We start from the raw sequence: 17,572 nt of genomic DNA, 5'->3' as shown, positions 1-17,572 counted from the left end.
TTGTGCACAGTGCAAGCTTTGTATTTTGCATCACCACTCTTAAGCTCCCATCACACATAGCAAGTATGTGCAGGAACCAGGCCGAAACGGCAAATATTACAATCATCAGATGCAGTCAGAAGGGAAAGAGGCGTGGTCAACATTGTCAGAACGCATCCAGATGACCTCCTCCACACCTGCACGAAGGCATCCAAAGAGTATGTAGACAACAGTTTAGATGACACAGACTGCTGTCAGATGGCCATAAAAGGCGCTGAAGACTGCCTGATATTCAAATGTCTGGAAGGCAAACACGGGACTGGAGTGGGAGGCAGCACTGTGTTCCTCACGCGCACGTGCACACACGTGGGGCTGAAATTATCACTCAACTGTGTGTCTGTGTGTGTGTCTGTGTGTTCATAAGAGCTGCATGAGCCACTAAGCATGTGCGCGCATGGGGCACACGTGCCACTGGACACCTTTGCTGAAAGTTTGCTGGCAGTGGGCCAAGCAGTCACACTATGTGTCAGATGCAGATGCAGCCTTTCCAGTGAACTTTAATTTCTTTTTTGCTCACTTCAGGAGCACAAGGCAAGTCTGTACACTGTGATGTGGGTTGGATTATCACATGGCATTTAATTTTTGCATAGTTATTTGCTGTACACAGCAGCCGGGTGAGAGGCTTTTCACCACAGGCTTTGGTTTGGTTCCTGTGCTCTCTGCACTGTGAAAGGCTCTTGGTTCCAAGTTGGAGGTGAGTTTCATGTTTAATAATGTTGTCATGGCCTGGGATACAGTTCCACGTCACACCTCCTACAGTGTTTAGATGGTGATCAGGTCATAATATGCATGTTACAGTGGTGAGATCTGTTCAGCTCCATGCTTGACGTGCGCTATGACGCATTACTGCGCATGAGACCACAGAGAGGTGCAGCAGCACACGGTACTTTTGGTTTGATTGTGCACTGTTCACATTCACTTTATATTATGAATGTGTGCCACATTCATGTTATTACATATCAATATTTCCTTTCCCTCCCTGACCGGCACAACATGCTGGCAGGCTTTGCTGTGACTGATCGATCTCTGAGCTCAATCAACTGCGATCAGATCTTTTCAGATGCTGTTTTGATGCTGTCAGAATATGTAGACTGTGATCAGATGATACAGAAACTGTAAATAGACAGCTCAGCTTGGCGCCATCTCAGTGGCACCAAGAGTGTTTTGAACATGTGCAACACACTCAGTACAGCTGAGGGAATGAGACCAAATATGTAGATGCTCACAGACTGCCGTCTGTTGGTCTTCAAACCGCAAGTCAGTATTTTCCAGTTGTGGCCAGATGTGTCATTCTAAAGCAATTTGGCGTCAGTCGGCGTGTGTGTGATGAGGGTATTAGCTTCATAGTAGAGTAAAGCGGAGAAGGATATTCTTTCACCAAAATGGATCAAATCTAGGCTTGCATCTAATATGTACCTTCTGGAATTTGTACCTAAACTTTCAGGTCTTCTTTTTAAGAAAATTCTCCTCTATACCACTTCATCATGAAGCTGTATAACTGGTGATACAAAATGCAATGCATTCAGCTCTCTTTTCTCCAAGCGAGGTAATTGACTCAAAAGATTTTTACAGATACAGAATCATAATGCCCATCATGATAAATAACATTTGTTTGTATAGCATATAAATGCTTAATTTAAGCAATCACCACAGTGCCGCTAACATCCACATTTATGGCCCAGCTGGATAACAATACAACCAAACTGACAAAAGTCTTCAGAAAGAAGGGAGGAATGTGTGGCCACAAGATCACAGAAATAATGGTTACAATTGTTAAGGTTTATAATTTGACATTTTAAATACTTTAATTCATCCATTTTATGACTGTTGTTTCATGCTGTTGCAAGGTTAAGGTTGTAAGGTTAAGTTTGATCTTCATACATTATTGACAAGATTAAAAAATGTTATTAATTTCAATTTCAAATTATTACATGTTATGTAGTGCCAAATCACAACAAAGCTGCCTCAAGGCACTTCAAACAAGTAAGGTCTAACCTTACCAACTTCTAGAGCATAGGTGTCAAACTAATTCCAGAAAGGGCCAAGAGGGTGCAGGTTTTCTTTGTAACCACCCATTGTACCAGGTGATTTCACTGATAAACTGATTCCATCTGCTCAAAGTGATGTTAATCAGTGAAATCACCTGGTGCAGTGGGTGGTTACAAAGAAAACCTGCACCCTCTTGGCCCTTTCTGGAATCAGTTTGACACCTATGTTCTAGAGCAAGCACACAGGTGACAGTGGTAAGGAAAACTCCTCTGATGATTTCAGGAAGAAACCTTAAGCAGACCAGACTCACAGGGGTGACCCACTGCTTCGGCCATTCTAGCAGTTGCAAGGTTTTTTTTACAAAGTTTTACAAAGCAGAAGAAATGGAAAACAGGAATTCAAGGCATCTTCTACATCAGCTTCAGGCATGGCATTTTGTGGTTAGTCCAGCATCACGTGGTCCACAGATGACACTCCCGCACACTTCTCTCTGTAGCTTGAACAAAGAGAAAATGAGCAGACTCAGCTGGTTTGAAAAACTACACCTAAAGGCCCATTCACACATAGTGCGAAGTTTGGTCAAATATGGCAAAACAGCGTGAAACAGTTCCAATTATCATGTCGATGGGCAGGCGTACTCGATCCTGGTACGAGGGATCGTGCAAAAGATGTTGTCTTTTGAGCAGGAACAGAGTGCGAGCTGCTGCAGCTGCTCACATTGTGAGATGAGCTGCACCACATTGCGCTGCTGATGAGGAGGAAAATAAAATTAAAAAAACAGCTGTATACTTAGTGAATATCTGGGTTGGTATAAATAATACATAAAAGGGGACACCATACAGAACCCCACGGTTAAATAACCCTGGTTAAATCCTCCTGGTTAAATTCCCCCAAAAAATGCCACTCACAGGATTTGAACTCAAACACTCTGATTACCAGACAGAAACTTTACCACTGCACCACAATCACTGTCTCATAACAATGAAATGGTTAAGGGTAGCTACAAATTTCCACATTTTGCATATGATTCCTGCTTCATGCACACTTTGTGTGCCCTTCAACCTAGAGGTGGGTGACACCGGGAATTTTGGTATTGATCCGATACCAAGTAAATTCAGGCCCAGTATCACTGATATCGATACCGATACCAATACTTTTTCATATTTAAGCTTCATAGATCCAAAGGATCCAAAAGACCTAGGAAAGAATTTTGCCAAACATTGTATGTGACAACAAAATATTTTATTTATCACAATCAACATTTTTGTTTAAAAAATATCACTCAATACAACTTAAAACAAAATCTCCTGAGGTACAGGGGTGGCTTGAGGAGAGCGCTGAGTGGGCGGACCAGGCTGAGCCTACCTGCATGGCTGTTGGCTGGCGCCGCTGAGCCACATGACAACGCAACAACAAAAGACCAGGGGGGGAGGGTGCACTACTCCGTGTTGTGTGACACAGTGCAGTGCTGCTTTTACAAACAGAGAGTAGACTTTGATTAATCTGCATGCGCAGCAGTCAGTGCGTGTGGGAGAGAAAAAACGCTTGAGTATCAATCTTTTTACACAAGGATTGGTCAATATCAATACCAGCGTTGGTATTGATATTATCGATATTAGGATCAATCCACCCACCTCTACTTTGTCCAAATTCGCACTATGTGTGAAGGGGCCCTAAGGTATAATTCATCAATGATTAATTAACAGAAAAGCAGAGAAAATACTAAGGTGATCACCAGCCACTAGCCCTAAGCTTCACTGACAGACCCAGAATTTAGATAAAGGTGAGGTGGAGACCTGTTCCATTACTAATAAAATGAATTCAAAATGATAGGAAGCATAGTTACATACTATTCCAGTATGCTAGCCATACAAAAGGGAGAATCAATGCATCTTAAAGGACATGTCACATGTTTTTTTTGCATCCCAACACAACATCAAAGTGCTCATGATTGTAAGTTTCTCCACACACAGGCACTAATAATTAGTGGTCTCTGATGTTTTTATTGCTCTCCCTGAATGAGTTAACAGATGCATTTACTGAAAACATCTTTCTCTGCAATTCTTAGCATTTCTCAGCGTGTGACATAAACTTTAGAATGAGCAGAAACATCCCGATGGCTGACAGACAGAGCGAAATGAATGCAGTAATGTTCGATAACGAAGCTTCTGAGCCAACCTTTGAAAGTGATGGGTCAGATTTACAGAGATGACACACTTCACCTCGAAACTCAGAGTCTGATGGATTTTGGAACCTAAAGTGTGGTGACGTGGTGTTTGTGTCACTGGATGCTGATTTACTGCCGTTGTGAGCATGATGGACATGGACTGTCTCCACCATGCTGTTTTGACAGACCGCCTGGACATGCGGATGTATTTGTAACATTGGAAAAAGTCAGAATACATTTTTTTTCAGGAGATAATGGACTGTAACATGTCACAATCATGACTGAACTTGAGCTGAAGGCAGCTCTACTGTTGGATGTTATTCTTTGGCAGCAGTCTCATGCATGTGTGAGGACTTATTTTGGACCTGGGCATGTTCTCTGGGTGGCTATCTGTGTGAGGAATTATAGTTGACCTGCACATGTTCTCTGACTGGGTATCATGCGAGATGCATACATGGGGGCTTCTTTGATGGTGTGGATGTTACATTTGGAAATTCTTACAACTGGGTTGGTGAGCGGCATGTTCATTTTTTTCCTCGTTTGCTTTGTGTTCTCTTCAGTAGAGCTGCTAGGGTTTATTTTTAATTTACTTTAACAGAGTTTATGGGAATCTGGATGTTGATATCTGTGCAGCATGCTGTTTTAACCCAGAAATTTTAGCTGTTTATTGCCGTTGTGGACATAAAATGCACACATCACATCTGTGTGATCACACAGATGTAATGTGATGTCCTTTGAGCCACAGTTTCCTGAAACCAAAACAACTTGTGTCAATCAAAAACCTTTGTATGATCACACAGATGTGATGTGTGCATTTCACATCAGCAATAAACCGCTGAGAAGTGTAGACACTGTTTGTCATCACTATGCATAGATAGATAGATAGATAGATAGATAGATAGATAGATAGATAGATAGATAGATAGATAGATAGATAGATAGATAGATAGATAGATAGATAGATAGATAGATAGATAGAATTTTTCACTGTTTTATACAATACTTATTTTATAAGTATTAGCATTTTAGCATATTAATAAGCATTTTGTTTTGATTTTAACAGTCTACGTTTATGTCTAACTAGCTGAATTACCTGTTCTATCCAATTTTAAAACTAATTACATAAATGAACTCCCCATATTGGAAAACACATGAAATGATGATTTATTTACTGAAATATGCAAAATATTGACTAATACATGAAGAATTTCAAATTTCCCGCTCACCAGGATTTGGCCCTAAAAGTGTCCGCCTATAAAATTCAAAAAGTGTTGATTATAGAAATATAAGGAAAAGTTCCACTGGACAGACAATGGTTTACAGAGGTTCAGGGCATCCCTGATGATGCCTCATGCTCAGTTTTTCTAACCAGGTGTTCGGATTTGAAAATTGCTTTGTCAAAGTTGGCCATTCTTACTATATATTTGAATGTAACAAATTGTTGGGGTGTTTTTGCATCAAATTGTGAACTGACCAAAAATGGGGTAAAATTTGGTCTAATGAACGAACAAACTTTACCATGAGTAGGGTATATGGTAAAAATTTCATCAAAATCTGAGCAGGGCCATCCGGACACCCCCGCCTAATTTTCTTAGAGACAGCTCGTTAATATGTGCCTCAGTTCTCAACATTAGCAGCTACATTCCATTCAAGCACATGCTGGGACATTTCTAATAGCTACAGTACTGCTGTTGGAAACAAACAAGTACGCACGACTACTTTGTTTACGGAAGTCTCTGTAGCTGTTTGTTGTGAATGCTGTATGCTTTGAAACTGGTAACAGAAGTGCACAAAGTAATCCCGGTTGATGGTCACAAACAGCCTAAATCGAAATAGTTATGATTTTGGTGCAGTATGTCCTTTAAGTCTGGACTTGAATGTCTCTACAGAGTCTGACTGTTTAATCTCTGCAGGGAGATGATTCCACAAAACAGATGTACAATAAGAGAAGGCTCGATGGCTCACAGACTTTTTATTGTCCCTAGGGACACAACGTAGTCCTCCTGACCCTGATCTCACAGGGACAGGAAGCCAGCAAAGAGACGTCAGAATAGGTGTAATGTGGTTGAATGTTCTGCTTCCTATCAAGAGTCTGGCAGCAGCATCTTGAACCAATTGGAGACCCCCAGAGGTATCAAATCCAGCTTCAGAAAGTAAAAACCCTCCTATGTGTTACTTCTTCCTGTGCACCTAAAACAGGTAATCTCAATAATTAGCTCATCCACCTGCCTGAAGAGCTGAACTAATTACAATCAGCTGGTTTATTGGGAAGATAGAACGAATATGTGGCTGGACTTTTAATTTCTGAATCTGGATTTGACACCTCTGGAGACCCCTAATGCTGGACTGTGGTAAACCAGAAAATAAAACATTGCAGTAGCTATCACCACAGATAAAAAAAAAAAAAAAAAGAATGTTAGTCAAATGATGTAGCAGTTGCACCAACAAGCATTAACTTTTACAACTTGGTCTTTGTCTTGAGTTTGGTTCCTTTCGTTCTCTGTCAGTTCTTGTGTGGTCTGATTCTTGTCCTTGTAGTTCTGGGTGTTGGGCGATGCTATAGCACCTGGATTATTCCATGCACGCAACAAAGTCACTTCAGTAGGTGTGACCTGGGTGACGTCAGTGACCGTATATAAGTGCACATTACCCAGCATTGACTTCTTTTTCCATCTCTCACATGAGAAGCAGAAGGTCAAACCTTTTTTCAGATCACTTGTTGATCAGAGCCACGCAACCTTCTGTGGTTGGAGCTGCACATGCGCACCCTCCAGAGGCTGCAAGACCACGAGTTCTTTACTCTGTTCTGCTTACCACTGTGGGTGAGTAAACCCGCTTGGTGCAAGTGTTCGGTTGATTTGGCCTCAGCTCTTGGTGAGTAACTCTGTTTTTCTACGAGTGAGCGGTTGTGGCTTCACTTGTTTATCCGCTACGGTGTGCGGCATGTGTCACTTTCGTTTTCCTATGAGTGCCCATTCATTTGTTAGCGCTACTGTGTGTGTGTGTGCAATGCTATTGTGTCCAGGACATGTCACTCTCATTTTCCTACAAATGCCCATTAATTTGTTACCACTACTCTGTGTGTGCAATGCTACTGTGTGGGGGACGTGTCACTCTCCTTTTTCCTACGAGTGTGCATTAATTTGTTACCGCAACTGTTTGCAACGCAAATGTGTGTGTGGGACATGCGACACACTTCCGATAACAGATAATTATCGAAGATAATGTTTTCAATATCGGATGATCTTTTTAGATAACTTTAAAAACCATTATCGGACTAATTATCTTTCAATGAATTGTTGTCCGATAACTTTTATACCAATAACATAGTAAGCCAAGCTGAACAACAGCAAACATTTTTAAAATCAGTTGAGACCTACCTGTTGAAAGTTTCCTAAGAGATGGATAGTTCTACTCTCTGCAAACAGAATGAGATAGTTTCAGGAGAATCCACTCTACTCTCTGCAGGCAAAGAAGAACTGGTCACAAAAAAAAACAAAAAAAAAAACATTTTCTTTAACACCATACTGATACGCTGGCAGTATCACCCAAGTCATCCAGAGGCATACATTTTTTCCTTATGGTTCAAATTTTAACCAAACTAATTTTGGACAAGTTATTTAAAATTACTGTCATGCCTGAAGTTTTATAAAGTGAAAACATCAGATATATGTTTTAGTTTTAAAGTAATGTGCTAATTTGTAAGGTTTTGTGAGCACATGCTGTGCCCAGCAGTGCATTATGGGTAATCTCAGTACGTTCATGACAGGACAAATGCATTTCAGACACTCTGTTCAGGCTCCACGGACAGCAGCATTAAACTCTAGTGCCTAAAACTCTTGTGAATATATTCTCTGGGTTTATAGACATTATTGTATTTGCATTTGTTAAATTCCACACATCTTAAATCAATGTAGCAGACACGGATTATCTGGAATTTTGTTTTGGCAAGTTTTCAAGGCCTCTACTGCCATCTACTGGCCAGTAGTGTTCATTGCAGTATTCTCCCTAAGTAGTAAGCATCTGGGCACCAGTAGATGTCAGTGTTCTATTTATTTGGACCCCGGTTATATCAGATGGTTGTCAAATCAACTTTTTGGCTTTGCAAGTGGCTTTTTTTTTTTTTTTTTTTTTTTACAAATTAAGTTTAAAACAACAACAACAGCAAAAACATTACAAGACAGCTCTGCTGTGTTTGCACAGGCACAGTGCGAGCAGTTGGATGCTTGTAGCTGTTCAGCAGCCAGACCAGAATAATATCAAACAGGTTTGATTTTCATTCGACCATACGATCGGCGATCAGGAGGTGGTCGTAAGATGTTGAACGCAGCTTGTTACTCCATGTACACTACACAATGCAGGATGCGCGATTAACCTGAAACTCGGTCCAAAAATTTCTCACACGAATGAAAAATCATCTGAAAAGGGCCAAAACTCACACAGTGTAAAGCCAACATTTATGTGTCAACACAATATTGAGTGCACGTTTTATAACATCATAAAACGTGCGCACGGCACTAATAAAATGAGCGCACATTCTCTCCACATGCAAAACATTTTGCGATGACACTTCCAGGGCTCCATAAAAATGCCTGTTTTTACAAATAAAAAATGGAATATTTTACAAAAGCACATTTATCTGTAAACACAAACACATGACACATGTCACATTAATGTGTTGGTTTATATAATGAATGACTGAACCAATCAGTGTTTAGCAGAGGCATTTTTAGCCAGAATCCTTTGCGATCTGTCTGTGTTTGTTACAAAACCTCAGAATTAGTGCATTATTCAACATTAAAATATGTATGTTATATTTTAACTTTGTACAAATGACAGAATTGACATTAATGGAGTTATTCTATCAGTATTCACACAAAACCATAAGTCAGGATGCCTTTATTTTTTATTTTTCCGCCTGACCGGAGCATTGTGATTGGTAGAGAGTTGGCTTTGTGGTTCCTCTCAGGGTGCTTCAGTGCTGTAGCCATGTACCTTCCAGAAGGGTGCAGCATGTTCAAAAATAGAAGTGCTGACTCATTGTTTGGGTCTTTTGTCGCTTTTTATATGCTTCCAAAAGTGATTGTGGTGTTTAAACTCAAATTCAGCTTGTTAGCAGTTGCAAATGTACCAGGGACAATACTGGAATTTATCGGTTATTGGTAACTTCCGATACATTTTTGGGTAGGTTCATCGGTTTATCTTTATCAAAGATAACTTTTCAGTTATCTGATTATCTGTTATCGAAGTTAATTTTTTTGGTTATCTGTGCCCACCACTGCAATTGAGTCTTTATTTTGCGGGGCCCCACCAGGTCGGATTGGAGATCAATGTCCACCTGTCCTTCAACCACAAATTCCCACACTTTAGACGGTGATGCTCCTCAGGCGTCTTAGTCTGGCCTGTTCGTTGTTACTCAGGCCATTCAGTTGGCCTTGTCACGGCTTGGTGTGGATGCTCCTCCCATGGAGACTGCCTCTTCTAGTGCCTTTTTTAGCGACACTCGGAAGCCAGCTTTCAGTGTCCCATGCTCCTTGCCATATATTAAAGAGCTGCAGAGTGCTGGCTTAACCCAGAATACTTCACTGATATGCCACAGGTTTGTAGGGTGCTGTGCACAATGTCTGATGCACTGCAGTATGGCTTAGACCACATGCCTCCAGTGGATAGTGTTGTTAGTAGCCTGATCATAGCACCTGCTGATGCTGCCCGGCCAGAAGCCCATTGCCCGCGACCTCAATGTAGGGTCACTGATGACTTCTTTACCAAGAGCTATGACACTGCAGCTTGAATTGGTCATCTGGGGGACTCTCTGTCTCACCTTGCCCTCGCACTCTCCCGTTCACTCCAGGATAATGGAGCTGACACTGACACACAGAGCCTGAGTGATGCTTTGCTCTGAACTTCCTCCTACATGTCACGGGAGCTTGGCAGACTGATGTTCACTCTGAACATAGCCCATCGCCAGGCGTGGCTGGCTCAGTCCCCTATGTTTGAGACTTGCAGGGAATCACTATGCACTCTGCTTGTTATCCCAGGTCAGGTTTTTGGTCCTGCGGCCCAGCAGACCCTGGGGCATGCTGTTCAGGCTAACCAGTCTCGGCAGCAATTTGCCAAATTACAGCGCACTCCCAGGCACCAACCTAAAAAGCCATAGAGTTGGTCCACAGTTCAGATCACCTAAGGGCAGGGCTGCCTGAGTTCGTTCCTTAAGATTCCTGACACTCTAAGTTGTCTCCCTGTTCCAACACACCTGAATCCAATGAAAGACTCGTTAGCAGGCTTTTAATCAGCCTTTCATTGGATTTAGGTGTGTTGGAGCAGAGAGACAACTAAGAGTGCCAGGAAGGTAGATCTCGAGGACCGAACTTGGGCACCCCTAGCTAAGGGGGTTCTCTTCAACCTATTTTGGTGGCTTTTGCCCCATCCTCGACCTCAGGAAGTTGAATCAGTATGTGGAAGTGCTGCATTTTCACATCCTCCACACAATAGAAGTTTTCAAAACAATTTTGCTGGGGGACTGGTTTACCAGTGTGGAGCTGAAGGATGCCTATTTTCACATCCCAGTCAGTTCACCACAGGCAATTCCTCCAGTTAGCCTTTGAGGGACAGGTGTACCAGTTCAGAGTCCTCCCCTTTCGGCTCTCACTTGCTCCCCGTACGTTCACCAGGTGCATGGCATCAGCACTCTCTCCCTTGCAGGCTGGTGGGATACGGATTCTTCTGTATCTGGATGACTGGCTTGTATGCACACAGAGCTGGCAGCAATCACTCAATGACACTCACACCCTTCTGGGACACATGTCACAGCTAGGGCTCACTGTGAACTTCGCAAAGAGCTCCTTGACCCCATGCCAACAAATGGTATTTATTGGCATGGTGCTTGACTCACTGGCAATAACTGCTCATCCATCTCTGCAAAGGGTGGATGACATTCTCACTCTGGTCCGTCATGTTCACAGAAATGCCAGACTGACTTACGTTCCGCTCCTCTGGCTCATGGGGACACTGATGGCAGTGTCAGCAGTCGTGCCCCTGGGACTCCAGTCTGTGCGCCCTTACAAATTTGGCTCAACAACCTGAGCCTCAACCCCACGCTGCATCAACACAAAACTGTTTATCTAGCTCTGAACCACTTCTCTCCTGCCCTAGAGGGGAAACATGTGCTTGTTTGGTCCAACAACACATGGACAGTGTACCATATAAACCATCAAGGAGGTACCAGGTCTGTTCATTCCTTGAGGGAAGCTCAGGAACTTCTCCAGTAGGCTTTGCCTCACATGCTGGGTTTCAGGGCTTGCGTCTGCCGGGTTTGCAGAACTACACTGTGGATTTTCTCTCACATCAGAAACCGCCACAGGGCGAGTGGTGCCTCAGCCCGGATGTGGTTCAGCTGATGTGGGACAGGTTTGGCAAGGCAGAAGTCGATCTGTTTGCCTGGAACGCCACAACACAATGTCACCTGTGGTTCTCTCTCTCAGAACCACACAGCCCACAGTGCCAGGATGCACTGGCTCACCCTTGGCTGGGCTGTCTACTATATATGCTTCCTCCTCTTCAACTGTATGTGTGGCCCCTGAAGAAACAGACTGCATGTTGAGCTTTTGTGATTAAGCTGTAGTGCAGACTATACTGAATGCCCGTGCGCTCTCCACTAGGGCATTGTACGGCAATAGAGGGAAGCTTTTTACCCGTTGGTGCAGTATGCAAGACGTAGACCCTGAGCGTTGTCCTGTGCCAGTGCTGCTGAGCTATCTTCATTCGTTGCTTGACAGCGGTCTTTCTGGCTCCAAAAATAAAGTTTATGTTGCTGCTGTCTCTGCTCACCACATTATGGTAGATGGTCGATCAATAGGATCGCACCCCGATATGTCGCTTTTTAAGAGGTAGTCTTCGCCTTCAGCCTCCGAGGATTGCACGTGTGCCATCCTGGGATGTTCCATTAGTCCTTGAGGGTTTATGTTCTTTGCAGTTTGAGCCACTGGGTGCCAGTAACCTCAGCTGGTTGTCCTCCTATTTCTTAGCAATACTTTAAGAACAGCAAGTGGTTAATGCGCTTGGTTTCAGTTCAGAAGGTTCCGGGTTCAAATCCCACCCCTGCCACATTTCTCCATGTAATGTGGAGTTGCATCAGGAAGGGCATCCGGCGTAAAACTTGTGCCAATTCAACATGCAGATCCACCTTGGATTTGCTGTGGCGACCCCAAGTGCAAACAAGGGAGCAGCCGAAGGGACTTACTAACAGCATGTATTTACTAGATTGCATTAAACAGTTAAACTTGCAACATTACTCGAGATATAGAAACATGAGCTAATGTGGCTATGAAGTGTACCATTCCACTTGGTGGAAAACAAAAGTGTTTTACTTCCTTTCTCTCCTGCTTGATTCTGCTGCCCTGACATGTGGCAAGAGGAATACCTCACATTTTACTCATCACCACTATATTCCTTGACTCTGCTATACAACACACAACTGATATAATGCATTGGTTTGTCGTTTTTAGGATGCAGACTTTCATGAGGCTTAATTGAAATGGAGAAGACGCTCACTGGCATTTACATCATCCAACGTGAAGGAGACTTTGACACAGTAGAAGACATTGGGATCATAATTAAGGGTGTTGCTGTGCCCCGGGATCTTCCTGATGCTGCCACTGCCGTCCCTTTGCTGTTTGGCCTGTTCTACACCTTAAACCTCAGCTACGTACCATACCTCAAGGACACTTTTGAAATTTTTCATAAAGTACTGATGGGAACTTGATGCAAAAAGAAACCTATCAAACAAAGTCCAAGTGTTTAGGAATAAAATCCTAGAATAAACAGGGCGTACTAGTGGAGGCAGTGGAAGCACTTTGTTTGATTATTTGTTTGAATTATTTGTTTTTACATTCTGGTAGTTTGGAGAATTAGATTGTTAATGTTCATTAGTGGTTTGTGCCATTGCAGCCCATCTGCTCTGTGTAAGCCTGTTCCTGTCAGATCTCAGAAGTTAAGCAGTGCACTTGGATGTACTTTGTGGATGTATGGATGTACCTGTTTCAACTGGTGGTGGAGCCGCTGCCAGGAAAAAACTAAGCAAATTTTTATTTATTTATTTATTTTTTTTGCTGCAGGTAATTGCATTACACATGAAAGAAATCATTACAATGAAATGTCCAAAAGAGACACAAAAATAAAGTTTGCAACCAGTGAATTAAATGTATTTTATTCTAAATAAAAGTTGTAAAAGTACATCAACGGTGAGAAAATGCATGTTTTCCCTTCTCAATATAACACAAAAAGTACTATAATAGCAATATTTGTGTTAAAATGCAGGACAGTTCTCTCCCTTTATAAACAGCTTTTGAAATTAAAATTATTTTGTATAATTTTGTGTTTTTCAAATAAAGTTAAACACAGCTGTCATTTTCTGTGCAAATATTTGAAAAGAGTACCACTGAGACTAGAAACTCATCTTTAATTGTTAAGAACTCTCGCAATATAAGACTAAGGGCCCGGTCCCACTGGGGAGAGGATTAACTGCGCATGAATTGAGTTTACAAATTACGGGCATTCGTTGTCGTCTGCAACAAAAATGGCCAAAAATGACAAATGTCCCACTATTAATTACGGATATATTAATAATATATAGCGAATATATGATGAACAATCACGGTTGTATAACGCATGTAGTGAGGAAATGGATCCGACGCATTGCGATTATCACAGCAGTATTACGGGTGTATTATGAATGCATCGTGCACGTGTTGCACGTGACGGCGAATATACAGTGCATAAATTGAGTATGTTTGTGTATGTATTGAGTGTGTATGGAGTATGTAAGGCGGATATCATCCGCAGCCAAAATTTTGTGCAGCTCAAAAATCCTGGTAACAGAAAAATGTGCCTCTGCGGATAAGTGTGGACTTGTGCAGGTGTCGGCTGACTCATACAAGCATGTTTCACGCATATTGCGGATGTTAAGCGAATATGAGCCAATTTTGTGCGCAATCCATACGCAAATCCTCCTAAATGCCACTGGGACATATATATATATATATATATATATATATATATATATATATATATATATATATATATATATATACAGTGAGGAAAATAAGTATTTGAACACCCTGCGGTTTTGCAAGTTCTCCCGCTTAGAAATCATGGAGGGGTCTGAAATTTTCATCTTAGGTGCATATCCACTGTGAGAGACATAATCAAAAAAAAAAAAAAAGATCCGGAAATCACAATGTATGATTTTTTAAATAATTTATTTGTATGTTACTACTGCAAATAAGTATTTGAACACCTACCAACCAACAAGAATTCTGGCTCTCATAGACCTGTTAATATTTCTTTAAAAAGCCCTCTTACTCTGCACTCTTTACTTGTATTAATTGCACCTGTTTGAACTTGATATCTGTATAAAAGACACCTGTTCACACACTCAATCAATTACACTCTAACCTGTCCACCATAGCCAAGACCAAAGAGCTGTCTAAGGACACCAGGGACAAAACTGTAGACCTGCACAAGCTGGGATGGACTACAGGGCAACAGACAAGCAGCTTGGTAGAAGACAACAACTGTTATGATTATTTATTAGAAAGTGGAAGAAACACAAGATGACTGTCAATCTCCCTAGGTCTGGCATTCCATGCAAGATCTCACTTTGTGGGGTAAGGATGATTCTGAGAAAGCTCAGAACTACACAGGAGGACCTGGTCAATGACCTGAAGAGAGCTAGGACCACAGTCACAAAGATTACATTAGTAACACATGATGCTGTCATGGTTTAAAATCCTGCAGGGCAGCAAGGTCCACCTGCTCAAGCCAGCACATGTCCAAGCCCGTTTGAAGTTCACCAGTGACCATCTGGATGATCCAGAGGAGGCATGGGAGAAAGTCATGTGGTCAGATGAGACCAGAATAGAGCTTTTTGGAATCAACTCCACTTACCATGTTTAGAGGATGAGAGCAACCCAAAGAAAACCATCCCAACCATGAAGCATGGGGGTGGAAACATCAAACTCTGGGGGTGCGCTTCTGCAAAGGGGACAGGACGACTGCACCGTATTGAAGGGAGGATGGATGGGGTCATGTATTGCGAGATTTTGGCAAACAACCTCCTTCCCTCAGTAAGAGCATTGAAGATGGGTCATGGCTGGGTCTTCCAGCATGGCAATGACCCCAAACACACAGCCAGGGCAACTAAGGAGGAGCTCCGTAAGAAGCATTTCAAGGTCCTGGAGTGGCCTGGCCAGTCTCCAGACCTGAACTCAATAGAAAATCTTTGGAGGGAGCTGAAACTCCAAACCTGAAAGATCTAACCATCCCAAAGACATATCGTTATCTTTGGCTGCTTTCAGTGATGCCAGTATTTGGTTAAACTCTTTCTCTCCGATTGTTCTGTTTGAGTTATTTTCATTAGTTACTTCCTCCAAACCATCAACATGTCTATTAGACCCCATTCCTACCAGTGTGCTCAAGGAAGCCCTACCATTAATTAATGCTTCGATCTTAAATATGATCAATCTATCTTTATTAGTTGACTATGTACCACAGGCTTTTAAGGTGGCAGTAATTAAACCATTACTTAAAAAGCCATCACTTGACCCAGCTATCTTAGCTAATTATAGGCCAATCTCCAACCTTTCTTTTTCTCTCAAAAATTCTTGAAAGGGTAGTTGTAAAACAGCTAACTGATCATCTGCAGAGGAATGGTCTATTTGAAGAATTTCAGTCAGGTTTTAGAATTCATCATAGCATTAGTGAAAGTTACAAATGATCTTCTTATGGCCTCAGACAGTGGACTCATCTCTGTGCTTGTTCTGTTAGACCTCAGTGCTGCTTTTGATACTGTTGACCATAAAATTTTATTACAGAGATTAGAGCATGCCATAGGTATTAAGGCACTGCGCTGCGGTGGTTTGAATCATATTTATCTAATAGAATACAATTTGTTCATGTAAATGGGGAATCTTCTTCACAGACTAAGGTTAATTATGGAGTTCCACAAGGTTCTGTGCTAGGACCAATTTTATTCACTTTATACATGTTTCTTTTAGGCAGTATTATTAGACGGCATTGCTTAAATTTTCATTGTTACGCAGATGATACCCAGCTTAATCTATCCATGAAGCCAGAGGACACACACCAATTAGCTAAACTGCAGGATTGTCTTACAGACATAAATACATGGATGACCTCTAATTTCCTGCATTTAAACTCAGATAAAACTGAAGTTACTGTACTTGGCCCCACAAATCTTAGAAACATGGTATCTAACCAGATCCTTACTCTGGATGGCATTACCCTGACCTCTAGTAATACTGTGAGAAATCTTGGAGTCATTTTTGATCAGGATATGTCATTCAATGCACATATTAAACAAATATATAGAACTGCTTTTTTGCATTTGTGCAATATCTCTAAAATTAGAAAGGTCTTGTCTCAGAGTGATGCTGAAAAACTAATTCAGGCATTTATTTCCTCTAGGCTGGACTACTGTAATTCATTATTATCAGGTTGTCCTAAAAGTTCCCTGAAAAGCCTTCAGTTAATTCAAAATGCTGCAGCTAGAGTACTGACGGGGACTAGAAGGAGAGAGCATATCTCACCCATATTGGCCTCTCTTCATTGGCTTCCTGTTGATTCTAGAATAGAATTTAAAATTCTTCTTCTTACTTATAGGTTTTGAATAATCAGGTCCCATCTTATCTTAGGGACCTCATAGTACCATATCACCCCAATAGAGCGCTTTGCTCTCAGACTGCAGGCTTACTTGTAGTTCCTAGGGTTTGTAAGAGTAGAATGGAGGCAGAGCCTTCAGCTTTCAGGCTCCTTGATGAAGCCTCACAGGACATGTTCATGTCCAGTTCATCCACAATTTCTCGGATAGTCACATGACTGAAAAGCCACCAAAAGCCGTCATTTGGCTGAAAGCCAAATACCAATGCGGATCTGGCTGTATCTGCTGTGGCAACACGAAACAAAAACGGGAACAGCTGCAGGGACAAACAAGTGCTTTGTACCATCGTCACCACTGTTTCTAATATAGTAAACAGGTGTTCTTTCAAGTTGTTGTGAATGTCGTTCATTGGCATATACTCAACAAAAATATAAATGCAACACTTTTGGTTTTGCTCCCATTTTGTATGAGATGAACTCAACGATCTAAAACTTTTTCCACATACACAATATCACCATTTCCCTCAAATACTGTGCACAAACCAGTCTAAATCTGTGATAGTGAGCACTTCTCCTTTGCTGAGATAATCCATCCCACCTCACAGGTGTGCCATACCAAGATGCTGATTAGACACCATGATTAGTGCACAGGTGTGCCTTAGACTGCCCACAATAAAAGGCCACTCTGAAAGGTGCAGTTTT

The sequence above is a fragment of the Thalassophryne amazonica genome, chromosome 3 (genome assembly GCF_902500255.1).
Source record: "Thalassophryne amazonica chromosome 3, fThaAma1.1, whole genome shotgun sequence".
Taxonomy (NCBI): Eukaryota; Metazoa; Chordata; class Actinopteri; order Batrachoidiformes; family Batrachoididae; genus Thalassophryne; species Thalassophryne amazonica.
The sequence above is the reverse complement of the archived record's forward strand: the minus strand, read 5'-3'. Positions refer to the sequence as shown.